This window comes from Bombina bombina, chromosome 8 (assembly GCF_027579735.1).
Source record: "Bombina bombina isolate aBomBom1 chromosome 8, aBomBom1.pri, whole genome shotgun sequence".
In the NCBI taxonomy this organism is placed as follows: domain Eukaryota; kingdom Metazoa; phylum Chordata; class Amphibia; order Anura; family Bombinatoridae; genus Bombina; species Bombina bombina.
Window position 1 is genome coordinate 170,655,651 of NC_069506.1, and position 20,614 is coordinate 170,676,264.

The following is a 20,614-nucleotide window of genomic DNA, read 5'->3' on the forward strand; positions in this document are numbered from 1 at the left end:
CACTCGTATTGCAAGTTGTTGGTTGTGTTGAGCTCTGAAAAGCTTTTGTTTACCAGGTGTATACTGTTATTACTGCTTGCTGTTGTGTGTTTAAGAACATTGGACGGTATTTAGCAATGAAACTAGCAAAAAATGTTACCACTTGAGCTGAGCGTTTGCATGACTGTCGTTGACTGTTATCCAAGATGAGTTTTTGGTGTGGCCCTTATACAAATCTATCTGAGGGACATTACACACCTGTGCAATCCGACTTGAGTAGTGTAGCATGCGCTATACTACCTAAAACACAATATATATGAACATCACAAAAATGCTTGCATTTTTTAGCTGGTCTTGTACTCTGGCCCCATGAGTTTAAAGGGATAGTAAACCCAATTTTTTTTCTTTCATGATTCAGATAGAGCATGCAATTTTAAGCAACTTTCTAATTTACTCCTATTATCAATTTTTCTTTGTTCTCTTGCTATCGTTATTTGAAAAGGCAAGGATGAAAGCTTTGGAACCGGCCTATTTTTTGTTAGGAACCCTGGATAGGGCTTGCTGATTGGTGCCTGCATTTAGCCATCAAATCAGCAAGCGAAACCCAGGTTCTAAACCTAAAATGGGCTGGCTCCAAAGCTTTTTTCAACTAAAGATAGCTAGACAACGAAGAAAAATTGATAATAGAAGTAAATTAGAAAGCTGCTTAAAATTGCATGCTCTATCCGAATCATGAAAGAAAAAAAAATTGGGTTTAGTATCCTTTTAACCACTTCAAATGAAATTACATTTAAGTATGTCTAGTAGGTTGCTTTAACAATTTGTTTAAAGGGAGATGAAAGTCAAAATGAAAGGGATTGTAAACGTTAGCAATGTACTACACCGTATATAAAATGATTCTTTAAACCAGGGGCACTTTAATTCATTACAATAAATTGATGGTAAATTCAAATGATTGGCTATTTGATGTATAATGAAAAAATATGAGTTTGTCATCAAAACATACAATTTTTCAACTTTCGTAATTTTATATGTAGCAGCTACTTTCCGATGTTATCCTCCGGCAGCCCCGACACAAATGACGTTTTTTTTCGTTGTCCAATGAAATCCATGGCGTTTTGGCATGTTTCAATCCAAAAAAAAAGATCTTGTTGGCGACGTCATGCTTCTTGTCGTCTTTCATGGCTCGCATATGCACATTACATTTTTGAAGACACAGATGCCCACAGTTCATTATAAAGTTTATTTTGCTCGTTATGAATGGGGAATCACGTTCTCTGATATAGGCAGCAAATCCAAACATCCAGCTCACATGGCTGTGGAGATATACAATGAATCAATTGAGTGATTCATTGTATTCTACGAAGTGTAAATAGCAACATTGCGCATGCGCAAGTTGGCAAGATTGCTATTCACGGTTCAGTATGTAAACAATGATTTGCGTGACTCATTGTTTATATTACAGCTGGATGGGTAGCAAAGGTCATGATCGCCTCATGAATAATTAGTGGATATACAAGCAAGTAGAAGGGGGCAGAGTTTAAGCTTGAAGGAACGGATCAGTAATTTTATAATTTAATCTACAAATTATAAATTAAAAGAAAAAAGTTATCGACTGTTACAAACCTCTGTTTATCAAGAATAGATGGTCTGAAATGGTAAAATTTACCATCACTTTAAGGACGCTTCATTTATAAAATATTTACCATTTAGTGATGGTAAACATCACGCCGTTCCTCCGCCCGCATCTCATAGTTTATTTTGCTGATCGCTGACTAATCTGGCTTCATGCAATCGTTGTGTGCCCCATTTATTGTCCAGCTAGTGGTTATTAATAAAAAAATAAAAAATCCCATTTTATGAAGCGGCTATGGCTTTAGGACAGCCAAATGACTAGGACGGGAAAGGGTTAAATTAAAATCTGATTTTAAATTTAAAAAAAAAATTGTCCAGCATTTTGGCAAAAATTACAATAAATCTTTGGCTACCTTTCGATGGCAAGCCATTGAAAAGGTATATACCCCACCTAGAGGGGATGACAGGGACACATTGCTGGGCAAGAGGGAGATGTTTTGGATTTTCACCCTAGGCACCAGGGTTCCCCATGGAATGAATTCAATTTGATAAATTATTGTAAGTAAATACAGACTCTGAGCGGTTTATATTGTTGTATCAATTGTTATGTATTGTTATACATTGTATATCATTTTAATATGTTTATACCCTTTACATACAAATGTATATGGATACGCAATATATATAATCTCATAGATGTTAATGCTTCTATGTGGATACTCCTAATGTGTTTACCACTGTTAGATATCAATATGACAGTGGTACATTTGTCCCTTCACCTATATTGTCTCTATCAGCTTCACATTTTTTGTTTATTCTACAGACATCTAATAAGATGGGTTGGCTTTGTACTTACTTTTTTAGAGCATGTATCTATGGTGTTAACTATCAAACATCTATGCTGGATTCTGTTCATTTTGTTTGCAACATGTTTCCTTTGTAGTGTTTTCTATATAACTTTTTCAGTTTTTTTAATGTTTGCTCGATCCTTGTTCTCTGTCTAACCTTTGTTTGTTAAAGATTCTGCTTGAGTATCGTCAGCAGTAATGGATTACAAAACAACTTATTCAGTTTTAGCAGGGAGGGCTATATGCCTTTAAATTTTCACAGTGTCTATTAGCAGCAATCAGCACAGTTTGTTTTTAAACCAATGAGAAATCAACAGGGGGTACTTAAAGACAGGTCACAGGTGTACCCATTAGCTATGAATACTGCCCTGTGCCAAAACATGTTAGCATTGTAGTTGCTGTTACACTGCTAATTTTCCTATATATGGTACCCTTTTTTATGTTGGATTTTTATATCTTTTTAATACTCTAAAAATTTGGATGTTTTAACTGAAAGATTACCTCTGCAAACTCGTTTTTCTATGGACTGAATCTTTACCAGGACATGCAGAGGCAACTCTTTCATTCTTTGAATATCGCTCTCCTGCCCCCACCTAAGCATTTACAGCACTTTGCAGCCTAGACCCGGTGTACAAAGGAGGATATCGTCTCATACGAGCTACAGCTGACAGTCTCAATCTCGCTTTGGATTGGACAAGCAGGACACATGTTTTTCTAACACGCACCGCTACAGGGAGACACCAGAGCTTGACAGACTTGCAGTGAGTAGGATATGCTCGCAAACACGCTGACATTGTAGCTGTGACACAGTGGTAAAATACTGAAGGGGCACTAGGACCGGTGAGTGGATCCAGCCGCATAGCATTTTTCACTTGTATATGTATATAGTTTAAAGTGCTATAGATCCTTACCGGTAGTGCCTGAAAACTTTCTCTACATCTGACTGTTGCATTTTGTCTGTTCATTTTGTGGACACTATAGTTTGCGGGCTTTCATTCATCCTGACAGTCTGGCATTTGAGATGGCCCCTTTTTTCTACAAGGTACACATTTACTGCATAAATAGAACTTTACACATAGGTCTATGGGCAATAGCTGTTGGGACATACGTGCTTATAAGCCTTGATTTATTATCATATTGATTCCAGACATAACAACCTTCTTTTTGTGTATATTTGTGTGTGTGTGTATGTATGGGGACGGGACCGGGTACACATTCCATGACCCTGCAACATGCACAGCCCTGGGTGCACAATAGCACTCTCTGGAAGCTGCACTGTCCCCAGAGTCACAGGCAGTTAACCCCAGACAGGACTGGGTGCAAGGCCCATAGGGAAAATTACAAAACAAATTAATACAGCACACAGAGAAAGTCCAGCACTCACTTACAAGCTCTCGGCTAAGATTAAAGGCAAAAATGGAAGAGTTAGTTACCGCATCTGGCCAAATGGGACAAGCCCAGGTACCACGTCAAGGTCTCTTCCAAAACCTGAGTCCCTAAACAGCCACATGATGCAAGCTCTTAATCCAACAAACTGGGAACAAGTGAAGGGTGCACAGGCTTATGTAATCGCCCTAGAAACATACAAAACACGGAAGGGGACTGCACTCTCAGACTGGACCGGGTACACATCCCATGACCCTGCAACATGCACAGCCCTGGGTGCACAAGAGCACTCTCAGGAAGCTGCACTGTCCCCAGAGTCACAGGCAGTTAACCCCAGACAGGTCTGGGTGCAAGGCCCATAGGGAAAATTAAAAAACAAATTAATACAGCACACAGAGAAAGTCCAGCACTCGCTCACAAGATCTCAGCTAAGATTAAAAGCAAAAATAGAGTTAGTTATCGCATCTGGCCAAACGGGATAAACCCAGGTACCACGTTTAGGGACTCAGGTTTTGGAGTGAATGCTGGACTTTCTGTGTGATAGATATAGATAGATATAGATAGATATAGATATAGATATAGATATATATATATCCCCGCAACAGTTGATTTTCAGTTACACACTGTGTTCTCTAGCTGCAAGATTAATTTTTTCCTATCTGATATCTATTAGTTTTTCCTTTTTTTTTTTTTTTTTTTTTTTTATTTTTTTTTTTTTTATTGTTATTGCTGATTTGCATGGGATATATATATATATATCTCTGTTATGTTCGTTTAAAATATTAATAGTATATCATATCTCAAGTGGGTACACATTTGGGTGTATACATACTTTATTAATTTTATTGGTTATTAAGTCTTTTAATACAGTGCATATTGTTGCATATAGATGTGTGTGAGAGCCGAAACGTTTGGGCAAGGCCCTTGTTTTTTTCTCATGTGTTTATAAACAACTTTTTTTTACAAAAATCCCTTTGTGTTGTGCCTGCTTTGGGTGACCTTGTAAACGCTGGAGCGGCGTGGGGGTTCATCAGGACTTTGTATGTTTATTATGATATTTTTTTTTTTTGTAACTTTACAAAGTCTTAAAAGGGAAGGTATGAATTCAATGTATATTACCTTTTTTTTATATATATAGTAATTTTTTTTTTTTTTTTTGTGTGGCTACAGCATGCTGGGACTTATAGTTCCTTTCTTGCTATTGCCTAAATTATAAGCAGCAGGCTACACAAGGCAAGCAGTATGGGAAGTTTGAGGGTTAACAGTACCTCAATCTGTGCCCATTTTTTGAGCCCTACAGTATGTTGTAGCTACTAATGTACTTTAAAGGGACAGTAAAGTCATAATTAGACATTCATGATTTAGACACAGCATACAATGTTAAACAACTTTCCAATTTACTTTTTTTTTTTTTTTTTATAATTTGCTTCCTTCTCTTATTATCCCTTTCTGAAAGGTTTAACTAGGAAAAGCTCAGGAACAGTAAAGATCCTAGTTTCTAGCTGCTGATTGGTGGCTGTGTATGTATGTATGTACCGTTTTTCATTGGCTCACCCATGTGTTCAGTTAGAAACCAGTATTGCATTGCTTCTCCTTTAACAAATGATACCAAGAGAATGAAGGAAATTTGATAATAGAAGTAAACTGGAAAGTTGTTTAAAATTGTATGTTCTGCCTAAAAAATGAAACATTTTGGGTTTCATGTCCCTTTTAAAGCATTGCTAGTTAGATCAAGAAAGTGTAGAAGGTGCTGATTGTAGCATTAGATTGTAGTTTGGGAAGGAGATTATTCACATTAGTATCTCTTGATATTGCTACCTAACATGGCCATCCTCTGCTTTTGTGATTATTTTTTTTTGGATGCATATCATGTTATGACATAATTTGGAAATAATTATATCTCCCCAGCTTTTTTTGTGTGTTCAATGGAAATGGAATATTCTTGTGGATGTTTATGTTCTTTGATAAGTTTTTTTCAAAGAGACCCATCTAACATACTGCTCGCATGACAGAAAACAATGTTTCAAATATAACAGTCTTAGAATTCAAGGTCTAGTGCTGATGAAAATGTTAAAGCTGGGTTCTTCAAACCATGGGTCGGGACCCATTAGTGGGTCGCAACCCCATTTATACTGGGTTGCGACTTGTGAATGTGTTTTATAAGATCTTGTATGGTGTGTGTTATTGCCGTTTACAACACTGGCAAGTTTGACTACAATCTGGAATAAAGCACATACACATTTTAGTCACTTTGCCAAAAATTGCAGCTATCTTGTATATTCAGAATTTTTCAAACTGAGAATAAAATAGTGTCACAAAGGTATGTGGGTGGTATCATGACACTGGGTCTTTGGGGGGGGCGCGTTTTGAAAGTATTAAAGGGACATAATACCCGTATGCTAAATCACTTGAAAGTCTTAAAGCATAAGTGTAAAAAGCCGAGAAGAAAATTTTCCCTGACCAGCTCTATGTAAAAAGGAAGATTATTCCTTTTATTGATATATTTTTATGCACAAGTCACATTTATTTTGCTTTCCGGCATAATCTGGCCACATTAAACTGACAGTGCAAAAGTAAAAATCGGCATAGTGGGCTTTCACATACAGACCTAACAACTCTCTAAGCTGCAACCATATTGTCACTATCGGGTTCTTTCAAAGCGTGTCTTTCTTCATTTGATGCAAGTGTTAAAAAACCATCTTTAGCATGTACTGGATCCAGAAAATTATTAGAAATCCCCTTTTAGGGTCACTCTTATTAAATACCTCTATATGTCGCTACCAGTACTATGTGAATAGAATTAAATTAAAACCCCAAATCACAATTTCACAAAAATCTTTCTCAGTCACAATTCTTTAATTTTTTTTTTTTTTTTTTTTTGGTAACAGTTCGATATTAGACTAGGTGAAAACTTAAAGGGACAGTCTACACCTGTGCACACATAAATTCGTACCTTAGATCCATCGTTATGTCACAATGCAACTCTTCTTTCCTTAAGAGTGATCGACAATATTAAAGATTTCTTCATTTGAAAGTTTTATTTTGACTGTTAGAAATGGCTGCTCAGCTCCGCCTAACAACAAGGCCATCGATTCCCTGACTTTAGTTAGTCCAATAAAAAGTGTATTGCTTGAGCTCTACGGTGTGGCGCTTTTCTAATTCGTGCATGTGCAATCAAAGTGGGAACCAAAAAAATGGGACCGAATAATCTAATCTGAATTCTGATTAATAATCTGAATTCTGTGACAGACTGGTAACAAGCATCAATCTAACAAAACTTAAGTTTCAAAATTAGAAGTGTTTTTGCTTAACGATTAGCCGATAGAGAAAAAAAGCGGGATAAACAATCTTTTTGTTTTCTGTTGTCAATTTACGAGCACACACGCTACGGACTTCCGGTTTCCGCGAGACAGAAGTTGCGCATTCATATTGGGAGAATACATACGTCATTGTTGGATACTACACTACAGAAACAATCTTTTTTTTTATTAATAAAGAACTAAAAATTTATAAGAAAAAATTATTTAAAGGGACACTGAACCCAAATTTATTTTTTCATGATTCAGATAGAGCATGACATTTTAAGGAACTTTCTAATTTACTCCTATTATCAATTTTACTTCATTCTCTTTGTATCTTTTATTTTAAAAGCAGGAATGTAAAGCTTGGCAGCCAGACCATTTTAGGTTCAGCACCATGGATAGCACTCGCTTATTGGAGGCTTACATTTACCAACCAATAAGCAAGCATGACCCAGGTTCTCAGCCAAAAGTGGGCCGGCTCCTATGCATCACATTACTGCTTTTTAAATAAAGATAGCAAGAGAACAGATAAATTGATAATAGGAGTAAATTAGAAAGTTGCCTAAAATTGCATGCTCTATCTGAATCATGTAAGACAAAAATTGGGTTTAGCTTGGTACTGGGAGACGGCTGCCAGTTCCTAAGTTGACAGAGACCATTAGGATGGGGAGGGTTAGAAAGCTGTGTGGGGAGGATCATGGAGTTTGGGCGATATGGGCAAAAAAAAATTGTGAATTTCTTATAAATGACTATAACACCTTTATTTAAGACTACAAAATCTTAATGTACATGTTTCTCAATGTCCAATACACTCTGGGAGCATAAAAATACAAACCGCATGTGTGTGTATATATGTGTATATTTTATTTAAACATTTTATATTGACTGATAATGAGCCCTGCTCCAGTGTGGGAATCCAATACAGGCATATAGCAATAGGGGTGGGCGGGCTGCTCCTTTCAGAAATGCTGTGCCCTGCTGATATCAAATACATTGTAGATACAGTTAACCCAGCAGCTAGCTGAGGGGACTGCAGTTTTAGCCTTTTTGGCAGCCGTGGGGTTAACTGCATCTGCTATGTATTTGAGCTGTTTCTCAGAGAGCAGGAGATTGTGTGGGAGGTTCCATAATGATTATATACCCTAAGTTTCAGACTGCAGACGTCCCTAGGGGGAAATATAAGTAAGTGGCTTTCCCAACTCTACACATCTTTTGCCTGGGCTCTGCTTTTAGACTTCTATAGATTGATCGGCTGCTACTGAGATCACAAACAGAAAGTGAAAGTAAAACAGCCATTTTACAAATGTGTGCTAAAAGCAACCACTAGATGGAGCTGGTTTGCAAGAAATCGCATATAAATCAATTCAGTACATACCCATCTGAGGATTTTTAAAAAATTTTTTTTAGCAAAAAATCACGAACTCTCGCGGTTTTAAATCGCATATGCGATTAATCGTGCAGCCCTACTACACATAAAAAAATAATGAATTCAAAAAAGACCTGAAACTTTATACTGGCAGACCGTCTGCCAGTACGTAAGACTGTGGTGGGGAGAGGGAGAACTGTTTTGGAGGGATCAGGGAGGTTGTCAGGATTGTAATGTAGGGATTACCCTCCCACCTAATTTTCCCTTACCAGTAAACCAATTAACCCCTTTACTGCTAGGAATTTATGAAAGGTGATAGGAGGGGGGCGTTTTAGAACTGGGATGTTTATAGGGCTAAAAGTAGGACGATACTGTTTCAATTTATAAATTGTATATAACACATTTATTAAACGGTACATATACACAGAATTAGACACTGGTGTCTGTACACACTTATATTTACAAAATTAAAATGAACTAAACACGGTATTATGATAAAATTATATTTTGCTTACTTGCTTTGTATAATAAGTTCAATGGATAAATAGGTTAAAACATATTTCTCTTGTTAAAGGGACAGTCTACACCAAAATTTTTCTTATTTAAAAAGATAGATAATCCCTTTATTACCCATTCCCCATTTTTGCATAACCAACACAGTTATATTAATATACTTTTTACCTCTGCGATTACCTTGTATCTAAGCCTTTGCAGACAGCCTCCTTATCTAAGTGCCTTTGACAGACATGCAGTGTAGTCAATCAGTGAAGACTCCTAAATAACTTCACGGGAGTGAGCACAATGTTATCTATATGACACATGTGAACTAGCACAGTCTAACTGTGAAAAACTTTCAAAATGCTCTGAGCTAGGAGGCGGTTTTCAACTGTTTAGAAATCAGTTTGAGTCTAGCTAGGTTTAGCTTTTCAAAAATACCACCAAGGGAACAAAGCAAATTTGATGATAAAAGTAAATTGGAAAGTTGTTTAAAATTGCATGCCCTATCTGTATCATGAAAGTTTAGTTTTGACTTTACTGTCCCTTTAAGTGTATCCAGTCCACGGATCATCCATTACTTGTGGGATATTCTCATTCCCAACAGGAAGTTGCAAGAGGACACCCACAGCAGAGCTGTAATATAGCTCCTCCCCTAACTGTCATAGCCAGTCATTCTCTTGCAACTCTCAACAAGCTAGGATGTTGTAGGAGAGAGTGGTTAAATATAGTTAGTTTATTTTCTTTAATCAAAAGTTTGTTATTTTTAAATAGTACCGGAGTTGTGCTATTTTATCTCAGGCAGTAAATAGAAGAAGAATCTGCCTGAGGTTTCTATGATCTTAGCAGGTTGTAACTAAGATCCATTGCTATTCTCACATATGTCTGAGGGGATTACACAGATGAGGTAACTTCAGCGAGAAAATGGTGTGCAGTTTATTCTGCTATCAGGTATGTGCAGTTATAATTTTTTCTAGAGATGGAAAACACTACAAAATGCTGCTGATACCGGATTAATGTAAGTTAAGCCTGAATACAGTGATTTAATAACGACTGGTATCATGCTTACTCCCAGGGGTAATACCCTTATGATATTGCAATATAAACGTTTGCTGGCATGTTTAATCGTTTTTATATATGCATTGGTGATAAAACTTTATTGGGGCCTAGTTTTTTCCACATGGCTGGCTTAAATTTTGACTAGAAACAGTTTTACTGAGGCTTTCCACTGTTATAGTATAAGAGTTACAGTTGGTGCAGTTAAAATTACAAACTGTGACATCCAGCTTCCCTCAGGAGTCCCCTGTATGCTATAGGACATCTCTAAAGGGCTCAAAGGCTTTCCAAAGTCGTTTATTGGGGAAGGTAGGACCACAGCTTGCTGTGGCAGTTGGTTGTGACTGTTAAAAAAAAAAAAAAAAAAAAGTCTATTTCGTTTTTTTGATCCGTTTTTTTGAACTAAGGGGTTAATCATCTATTTGCAAGTGGATGCAATGCTCTGCTAGCCTATTACATACACTGTAAAAATTTCGTTTGATTTACTGCATTTTTTCACTGTTTTTCAAATTCTGACAAAATTTGTTTCTCTTAAAGGCACAGTACCGTTTTTTATATTTGCTTGTTAACTTGATTTAAAGTGTTTTCCAAGCTTGCTAGTCTCATTGCTAGTCTGACATAGAAGAAACTCCTTGTTCATTATGTTTAAAAGCCATGGTGGAACCCTCTCTTAGAATGTGTACCAAATGTACTGATTTCATTTTATGCAATAAAGATCATATTCTGTTTTTAAAAAAATTATCACCAGAGGAATCTGACGAGGGGAAAGTTATGCCGACTAACTCTCCCCACGTGTCAGACCCTTTGACTCCCGCCCAAGGGACTCACGCTCAAATGGCGCCAAGTACATCTAGGGCGCCTATAGCGTTTACTTTACAAGACATGGCGGCAGTCATGGATAATACACTGTCAGCGGTATTAGCCAGACTACCTGAACTTAGAGGTTAGCGAGATAGCTCTGGGGTGAGACAAAATGCAGAGCATACTGACGCTTTAAAAAACCATGTCAGATACTGCCTCACAATATGCAGAAGCTGAGGAAGGAGAGCTTCAGTCAGTGGGTGATGTTAATGACTCAGGAAAGATACCTGATTCTAATATTTCTACATTTAAATTTAAGCTTGAACACCTCCGCGTGTTACTTAGGGAGGTTTTAGCTGCTCTGAATGACTGTGATACCATTGCAGTGCCAGAGAAATTTTGTAGACTGGATAAATGCTTTGCAGTGCCGGTGTGTACTGATGTTTTTCCAATACCTAAAAGGTTTACAGAAATTATTAATAAGGAATGGGATAGACCAGGTGTGCCGTTCTCTTCCCCTCCTATTTTTAGAAAAATGTTTTCCAATAGACGCCACCACACGGGACTTATGGCAGACAGTCCCTAAGGTGGAGGGAGCAGTTTCTACTGTAGCAAAGTGTACTACTATCCCTGTCGAGGACAGTTGTGCTTTTTTAGAGCCAATGGATAAAAAATTAGGTTACCTTAAGAAAATATTTATTCAACAAGGTTTTATCCTACAGCCCATTGCATGCATTGCCCCTGTCACTGCTGCTGCGGCGTACTGGTTTGAGTCTCTGGAAGAGGCTTTACAGGTAGAGACTCCATTGGATGACATACTTGGCAAACTTAGAGCACTTAAGCTAGCCAATTATTTTATTTCTGATGCCATTGTTCATTTGAATAAACTAACGGCTAAGAATTCTGGTTTTGCTATACAGGCGCACAGAGGGCTATGGCTTAAATCGTGGTCAGCTGACGTGACTTTAAAATCTAAGCTACTTAACATTCCCTTCAAGGGGCAGACCCTATTCGGGCCTGGTTTGAAGGAGATTATTGCTGATATCACGGGAGGAAAAGGTTGTGCCCTTCCTCAGGACAGGTCCAAATCTAGGGCCAAACAGTCTAATTTTCGTGCCTTTCGAAACTTCAAGGCAGGTGCGGCATCAACTTCCTCTAATAATAAACAAGAGGGAACTTTTGCTCAATCCAAGACGGTCTGGAGACCAAACCAGACCTGGAAAAAAGGTAAGCAGGTCAAAAAAGCCTGCTTCTGCCTCTAAGACAGCATGAAGGAACGACCCCCTATCCGGTAACGGATCTAGTAGGGGGCAGACTTTCACTCTTCACCCAGGCGTGGGCAAGAGATGTTCAGGATCCCTGGGCGTTGGAAATTATATCCCAGGGATATCGTCTGGACTTCAAAGCTTCCCCCCCAAAAGGGAGATTTCACCTTTCACAATTATCTGCAAACCAGATAAAGAGTGAGGCATTCTTACTCTGTGTACGAGACCTCCTAGTTATGGGAGTGATCTATCCAGTTCCAAAGGAGGAACAGGAACAGGGTTTTTACTCAAATCTGTTTGTGGTTCCCAAAAAGAGGGAACCTTCAGACCGATTTTGGATCTAAAGATCTTAAACAAATTCCTCAAAGTTCCGTCGTTCAAGATGGAAACTATTTGTACCATCCTACCACTGATCCAGGAGGGTCAATATATGACTACAGTGGATCTAAAGGATGCTTATCTTCACTTTCCGATACACAAAGATCATCGGTTTCTCAGGTTTGCCTTTCAAGACAAGCATTACCAGTTGTAGCTCTTCCCTTTGGATTAGCTACAGCCCCAAGAATCTTTACAAAGGTTCTAGGGTCGCTTATGGCGGTCCTAAGGCCGCGGGGCATAGCAGTAGCCCCTTATTTAGACGACATCCTGATACAGGCGTCAAACTTCCAAATTGCCAAGTCTCATACGGACGTAGTACTGGCATTTCTGAGGTCGCATGGGTGGAAAGTGAACGAGGAAAAGTGTTCTCTATCCCCATTCACAAGAGTTTCCTTTCTAGGGACTCTGATTGATTCTGTAGAAATGAAAATTTACCTTGACGGAGTCCAGGTTATCAAAGCTTCTAAATTCCTGTCGGGTTCTTCATTCCATTCCGCGCCCTTTGGTGGCTCAGTGTATGGAAGTAATCGGCTTAATGGTAGCGGCAATGGACATAGTGCCGTTTGCACGCTTACATCTCAGACCGCTGCAACTATGCAGGCTCAGTCAGTGGAGCGGGGATTACACAGATTTGGCCCCTCAACTGAATCTGGACCAAGAGACAAGGGATCCTCTTCCCTGGTGGCATATCTCGGGTCCATCTGTCCAAAGGTATGACCTTCGCAGGCCAGATTGGACTATTGTAACAACAAATGCCAGCCTTCTAGGTTGGGGTGCAGTCTGGAACTCCCCGAAGGCTCAGGGATCGTGGACTCAGGAGGAGTCTCTCCTTCCAATAAATATTCTGGAACTAAGAGCGATATTCAAGGCTCTTCAGGTTTGGCCTCAGTTAGCAACTCTGAGGTACATCAGATTTCAGTCGGTCAACATCACGACTGTAGCTTACATCAACCATCGAGGGGGAACAAGAAGTTCCCTAGAGATGTTAGAAGTTTCAAAAATAATTCACTGGGCAGAGATTCACTCTTGCCACCTATCAGCTATCCATATCCCAGGTGTAGAGCACTGGGAGGTGGATTTTCTAAGTCGTCAGACTTTTCATCCGGGAGAGTGGGAACTCCATCCGGAGGTATTTGCACAACTGATTCTCCGTTGGGGCAAACCAGAACTGGATCTCATGGGGTCTCGCCAGAACGCCAAGCTTCCGTGTTACGGATCCAGGTCCAGGGATCCCAAGGCGACACTGATACTCTAGCAGCGCCCTGGTGTTTCAACCTGGCTTATGTGTTTCCACCGTTTCCTCTGCTCCCTCGACTGATTGCCAAGATCAAGCAGGAGAGAGCATCGGTGATTCTGATAGCACCTGCGTGGCCACGCAGGACCTGGTATGCAGATCTAGTGGACATGTCATCCTTTCCACCATGGTCTCTGCCTCTGAGACAGGACCTTCTACTTCAGGGTCCTTTCAACCATCCAAATCTAATTTCTCTGAGGCTGACTGCCTGGAGATTGAATGCTTGATTTTATCAAAGCGTGGCTTCTCCGAGTCAGTTATTGATACCTTAATACAGGCACGAAAGCCTGTCACCAGGAACATTTACCATAAGGTATGGCGTAGATATCTTTATTGGTGTGAATCCAAGGGTTACTCATGGAGTAAGGTCAGGATTCCTAGAATTTTATCTTTTCTCCAAGAAGGTTTGGAAAAAGGATTGTCAGCTAGTTTCTTAAAGGGACAGATTTTTGCTCTGTCTATTCTTTTGCACTAGCGTCTGGCAGATGTTCCAGACGTTCAGGCATTTTGTCAGGCTTTAGTTTGAATCAAGCCTGTGTTTAAACCTGTTGCTCCACCATGGAGCTTAAACTTGGTTCTTAAGCTTCTTCAAGGAGTTTCGTTTGAACCTCTTCATTCCATAGATAAACTTTTATCTTGGAAAGTTCTTTTTTTTTTTTTTTTTTTTGGTAGCTATTTCCTCGGCTCGTAGAGTCTCTGAGCTATCTGCCTTACAATGTGATTCTCCTTATCTGATTTTTCATACGGATAAGGTAGTCCTGCGTACCAAACCTGGGTTCTTACCTAAGGTGGTATCTAACAAGAATATCAATCAAGAGATTGTGGTTCCATCCTTGTGTTACACAATCTGGACGTGGTCTGTGCTTTAAAGTTTTACTTACAAGCTACTAAAGATTTTCGTCAAACATCTGCTTTGTTTGTTGTCTACTCTGGACAGAGGAGAGGTCAAAAAGCTTTGGCAACCTCTTTTTTTCTTTTTGGCTAAGAAGCTTAATCCTCTTAGCCTATGAGACTGCTGGACAGCAGCCTCCTGAAAGGATTACAGCTCATTCCACTAGAGCTGTTGCTTCCACTTGGGCCTTTAAAAATGAGGCTTCTGTTGAACAGATTTGCAAGGCGGCGACTTAGTCTTCGCTTCATACTTTTTCAAAATTTTACAAATTTGATACTTTTGCTTCTTCGGAGGCTATATTTGGGAGAGAGGTTTTACAGGCAGTGGTTCCTCCCTTGTCCCTCCCTTCATCCGTGTACTTTAGCTTTGGTATTGGTATCCCACAAGTAATGGATGATCCGTGGACTGGATACACTTAACAAGAGAAAACATAACTTATGCTTACCTGATAAATTTATTTCTCTTGTAGTGTATCCAGTCCACGGCCCGCCCTGTCATTTTAAGGCATGTAATTTTTAAATTTAAACTACAGTAACCACTACACCCTATGGTTCCTCCTTTCTCGGCTTGTTTTCGGTCGAATGACTGGCTGTGACAGTTAGGGGAGGAGCTATATTACAGCTCTGCTGTGGGTGTCCTCTTGCAACTTCCTGTTGGGAATGAGAATATCCCACAAGTAATGGATGATCCGTGGACTGGATACACTACAAGAGAAATAAATTTATCAGGTAAGCATAAATTATGTTATTGTGGATCATACAATGGCATATACTGACATCTAAGTTGAATTAATGTTTGTTCAGTCGGCAAATTTTCTGACAACAGATTCGTTAGTTGGGAATAATGTGAACACAGTTTCTGACAAGTATATCCTTCAATATGTGGTTTGAAAAAGATTTTTGTTATGTTGCGTTCTTATAGATTTTTAAAATCTTTTGTTACTTTTATAAGAGGTTTATGCTGTCCTATTCCATATAGAGAGTAATTGTAATCCTGTCTTGTCGGATAAAGGTTTGTTTATTATGTATTTTTATATAAAAATACATCATAAACAAACCTATATCCGACACGGAACCCTACGGCATATCCGTAGACAGGATTACAATTACTCTGTATATGGAATAGGACAGTGTAAGCTGCTATAAAAGTAACCAAAGATTTCAAAAATCTATAAGAACCACAACATAACAAAAATCTTTTCCAAACCACATATTGAAGGATATACTTGTCAGAAAATGTGTCCATATTATTTCCAAACCACATATTGAAGGATATACTTGTCGGAAAATGTGTCCATATTATTTCCAACTAACGAATCTGCTGTCAGAAATTTTGTTCACGTTTTTTCCAACCTACGAATTTGCCGACTGAACAAACACTAATTCAACTTAGATGTCAGTATATATAAAAAAAATAAAATAAAAAAATTATATATATATATATATATATGTGTGTGTATATATGTGTGTGTGTGTGTGTATATATGTGTGTGTGTATATGTGTGTGTGTGTATATGTGTTTATATGTGTGTGTGTGTATGTATATATATAATATGTATGTATATGTGTGTTTACCTATTTATCCATTGAACTTTTTATTACACTAAGCAAAATATAATTTTATCAGAATACCATGTTTTTATTTTATTTTGTAAATATAAGTGTGTACAGACACCGGTGTCTAATTCTGTGTATATGTACTGTTTAATAAATGTGTTATATACAATTTTCAAATTGAAACGGTATCATCCTACTTAAATCCCATCCCAGTTCTATAGCGCCACCCTCCTTTTACCTTTCAAAATTGCTTACACTATCTTTTGAGGATGTATAGTGCAGCAGCTGATCATTAGTTTGCACACTATTTAACCCTTTATTTATACACAGGAATTTCTGAAGTCTTGTGTACAAAATTGGCAAATTTAACAAAAAAACAATGGCAACGCCATGCATGTTTGCTATTTCTGAACAAAGGGGATCCCAGAGAAGCTTTTACAACTATTTTGGTTGTGATTGCTCGAGCAGTATGTAAATAATTTATTAACTTTTGTTTTAATATGATCACAATTATTGTTGAAATGGTGGCATGAAATATTCCAAAATGGGCCCTAGATAAATACATTTGAGTTGTCTACTTAAAAAAAAGATATATATATATAGTTTTGATAGGTAAATAAAAAAAAAAAATAAAAAAATTAAAAAACAAACAAGAAAAACAAGGCTCTTTTTTTTTCTGTATAAATGGAGTGATAGCAAAAATTTTTAAAATTCTCTGGTATTTTCGGCAAGATTGTCTCTGAAATTCCCGGTCCTGAAGGGGTCAAACATTTAATAGATTTTTTTTTGGTTAAAGTGAATGTAAATTTTCTCTCTTTGAACGTATGTCTTAATTGCTTTTTAGTATATAATTCAAACCGACACTACTTTTTTTTTTTTTTTTTTTTTTTTTTTTTTTTTCTTCTTCTTCAATAATGTAAAATAAAGTAATAACCAATTTTCGTCCGTTTTTATGGACCAGCTCCTCCCATCCGCAACTTCCTGATTTTATTAAATCTTATGTACACAGCGGTCCCACCCACTGTTTACGTAGAGGCAGTGCTTGCTCCCGGCTATCAGAACAACCGCGCATGCATTACACACCGATGCAGATGAATAGAAACATAGTATTCAATGAATTTATTCAATCGTTGAAACCAGTACAGCAGCTTACATTGTCCCTCCGTAATTTTGAAACTACTATACTTGATACTATATTTACTTGTAATTACTAAGATTACTGTTTTAGGCTTAAGAACGCATTATCTTTGTTTTTAAATCGGAGCCCCTGTACGATTGCTACTTACCTTGCCCTCCAAAAGTTGAGGAATAAATTACTAAGTCCAAAAAAAGTTAGAGTGCATGCGCGAAATATGAACGTGTGTCCGAGATCACAGATAGAACACTGTTCTAACGCAAGCGCATTATGGACTTGTGACATCAAGAAAAGGGGTTTGGTCCCCCCTGGTGGGGATTCAATTATTGCTCAAAAAGATCGAGCCTACAATGTCAATCAATAATCCAAGATGGCGGGCGGAGGATTAAAAGTACGATCGCAGGGATATAAACACAAAATACTCGGGAATTACAACTGTATGAAAACAATCATGAATTTAAATACACCTGTTTTCACATCAATTTTAATGCTGTGTTTACCATGCAGACTGACTTTACATTCACTTTATGGTCAGGTTTCATGCCAGTCCTCTATCTGAGAAGGGCATGGGATGTAACCACCCCTTTATTTTTGGGGGGAGTGGGGGGCATAAACCAGCTCCCAGAACCTGGCTGACATTACAAGACGCACTATAATTTTATTTAAAAAAAACATTTTATACATATTCTGCTCAACCATATTGTGGACGTTGTGGATTAGTTTGATATGACATGACTTGTCTGACATTTAGCTATACTGAAATATTGAGTAATTCAACTTTATACTGAGATATAATAATTTGTCTGAAAGTATGTTAGGGATTTGTATTGGATTCATTAAATACCATCAAACCACTTGAAAGGTAAAGGCAGTTAAAGGGACAGTCTACTCCAGAATTGCTATTGTCTTAAAAAGATTGATAACCCCCTTTATTACCCATTCCCCAGTTTTGCATAACCAATACTGTTCTATTAATATACTTTTTATCTCTGTGATTACCTTGTGTCTAAGCCACTGGAGACTGCCCCTTATTTCATTTCTTTTGATAGACTTGCATTTAAGCCAATCAGTGCCCTCCCATAAGTAATGGTACACAAATGACCTTTAGTTGCAAAAAACTGTCAAACATAACGGCATTATCTCAGTGACACAATCTCTCGAGTGACTGGCATGGTGCACCTCGTGTACTGTTGCGGTTACGTTGTTTCTCACACGTTGTTTCTCACTCCTGTAGGCTGACTGTGTGTGACAGAGTCTGGCTCGTGAGTTGTCTGGTTCGCAAGAGGTGGTGAGTGCCCCAGCCATTGGGGGTGTAAAAAGGGTGCCATTTTTTGTCATTTTTGTAATCCTAAAATTATGGAAGATTTTGATATGTTGGACATGGATGTCTCCGATACGGAGAATTCGTCTTGTGATGAATATGAAATGGCTCTGGTAATCAATGCCCATCAGTTATGTTTAGATTGCTGTTCTAGAGTACTCTTTTTTTTTTTTTTTTTTTTTTTTTTCTCCCGATTTGGGGAGCTTAGAGTGCGTTGAGCCATCTGCCTCAGAGGTTTCCATGTCCCATGAGGCACGTGCCCCAGATCCTTTCTCGACTACGCAAGCAGGTGTCTCTATGGCCTTTACTCTTTCTCCAGAGGGTGGCTTGTTTCCTCCAGATGTTACGGCACAGTTCCGCATGGCCATTTCAATGGTGTTGACTCATTTATATCTCCCAAGTGAAATGTTTCTACGATACTGTCAGTGTTCTGTTAACCAGGGCCCGTCGGGGCGTGCGATCGCCTAATTCAGTTCGGCCTTCTGGGGAAGCGCTGGCCTCTGAGGCTTCGGGCCCCAACCTCGGGGCCAGGGTCTTTTGTTGATACTGCGAGGGATGATTTTGCCTTCCGTTATAGGCAGGCATGTCTTCGTGTTCTTTTAAGACATGTTTTGGCAATGTTAGAGGATCCCAGTCTGAGTGGGACGAGGGATCCCAGGCCTTAGATGCTGGATGGCAAATTTGATATGACGTTTGGGGATGAAGCCAATCTCCTTAACGTCTTTGTTTTTTTTTCTTTATTTCGGTTCCAGTTCTGAGCTTGGGTGAATTGGGCCTCCGAGCGGCTGGTCCCGTTGGCGTTCTCATTCACCTTGGGCGTTCACCCGATGGGTGCTGCCTTCATTTTATTTTGATCCGATTGGATGTGTTTTTAATTAGTTTTTTTCTTAAGCTCATGTCTGTTAGATTTTCTTTTGGGAACGTTCTTCTCTGGAACTGATACTTACGATTTGGTCGAATGGGCACTTCCTTGGAGGTTGCACACTTTTTGAATCGAATTTGTTTTCTAGTTCATTTATCGATCCTTTGGGTCGAATTTTCTTGGACCTTGGGCAGTTCTGGAGTGTCCTTATACCAGGCAGGTACTGGTTGGACGGTTTTCGGCTTTTACCTGGGCTCATGTCACACTCGTGGTTCTGATTTAATCCTGTCGGATTCTGAATGTCACTTAGCCTATTGCTATGGACTCAGGGCTCGAATCCTATTGAAGTATGAGGCCTACTGTTTAAATACAACCCCACTGACTGGAGGGTTGTAAGTACCGATCTAAGGTCGGCTTTTTCGGGCTACTTGCCTGGGATACAGATCAGTTTTTTTTGCAGACTTCTTCATGGTTCTATTCCTTTGGAGTTGGGAGATGTATGTGACCTATGTGGTTTGGTGTTCCGAGTGGCAAACTATTTGCAGCTTCACTCGACGTTCTTGCGGATGCTGACTCTTTAGCCTATTAAACATTTCGTACAGTGGCGGATTCTCCTTCCTTACCACATGGGGTGGATCATCTAGTCTGGAAGCGCAGGCATGTGCCTCTTCCTCTGCTCAGTTGCGTCACTATGAGAGGTCGTGTGCAGGGGTTCCCTGTCTTCTGTGTGGAGCTGTGAGGTTCCAGCTTGTACCCTGTTAGATGTTTCTTTTTGGAAGATCAATCCTACAAGGATCTCTGGCTGTTGTCTCTCCCATATTATTCCCTTGGTCTGACCACGGTCTCGACGTTCGGGTGTTCTGCGTCCTCGTTGCCACTCTAGCCTTTGGGCTTAATAGTGAAGAGTCGAGGTCGGTTAGACGGTCGCCCTTCTGGGGTCAGAAAGTTGACAGTTTATCCTTGCTGTTCTCTTAGGGCTTTGTGGAGGGTGCCTTGCATCTAACTCTTTATGGCAAGCAAGGTCCAGGGTTCTCATTAGCTTTCGGGTGTTGGTGCTACCTTACCAGCATGTGTAACACGTGTTAACGCTTGTCTACGAGATT

The 20,614-nt window shown here is 39.0% G+C and overlaps 1 protein-coding gene across 2 annotated transcripts in view; it reads left to right on the forward strand.

Moving 5' to 3' along the window:
• PPP6R1 (protein phosphatase 6 regulatory subunit 1) overlaps positions 1-20,614 on the forward strand; it is a 602,143-nt gene that overhangs the window by 1,195 nt on the left and 580,334 nt on the right. The gene's annotated exons all lie outside the window — the stretch shown is intronic.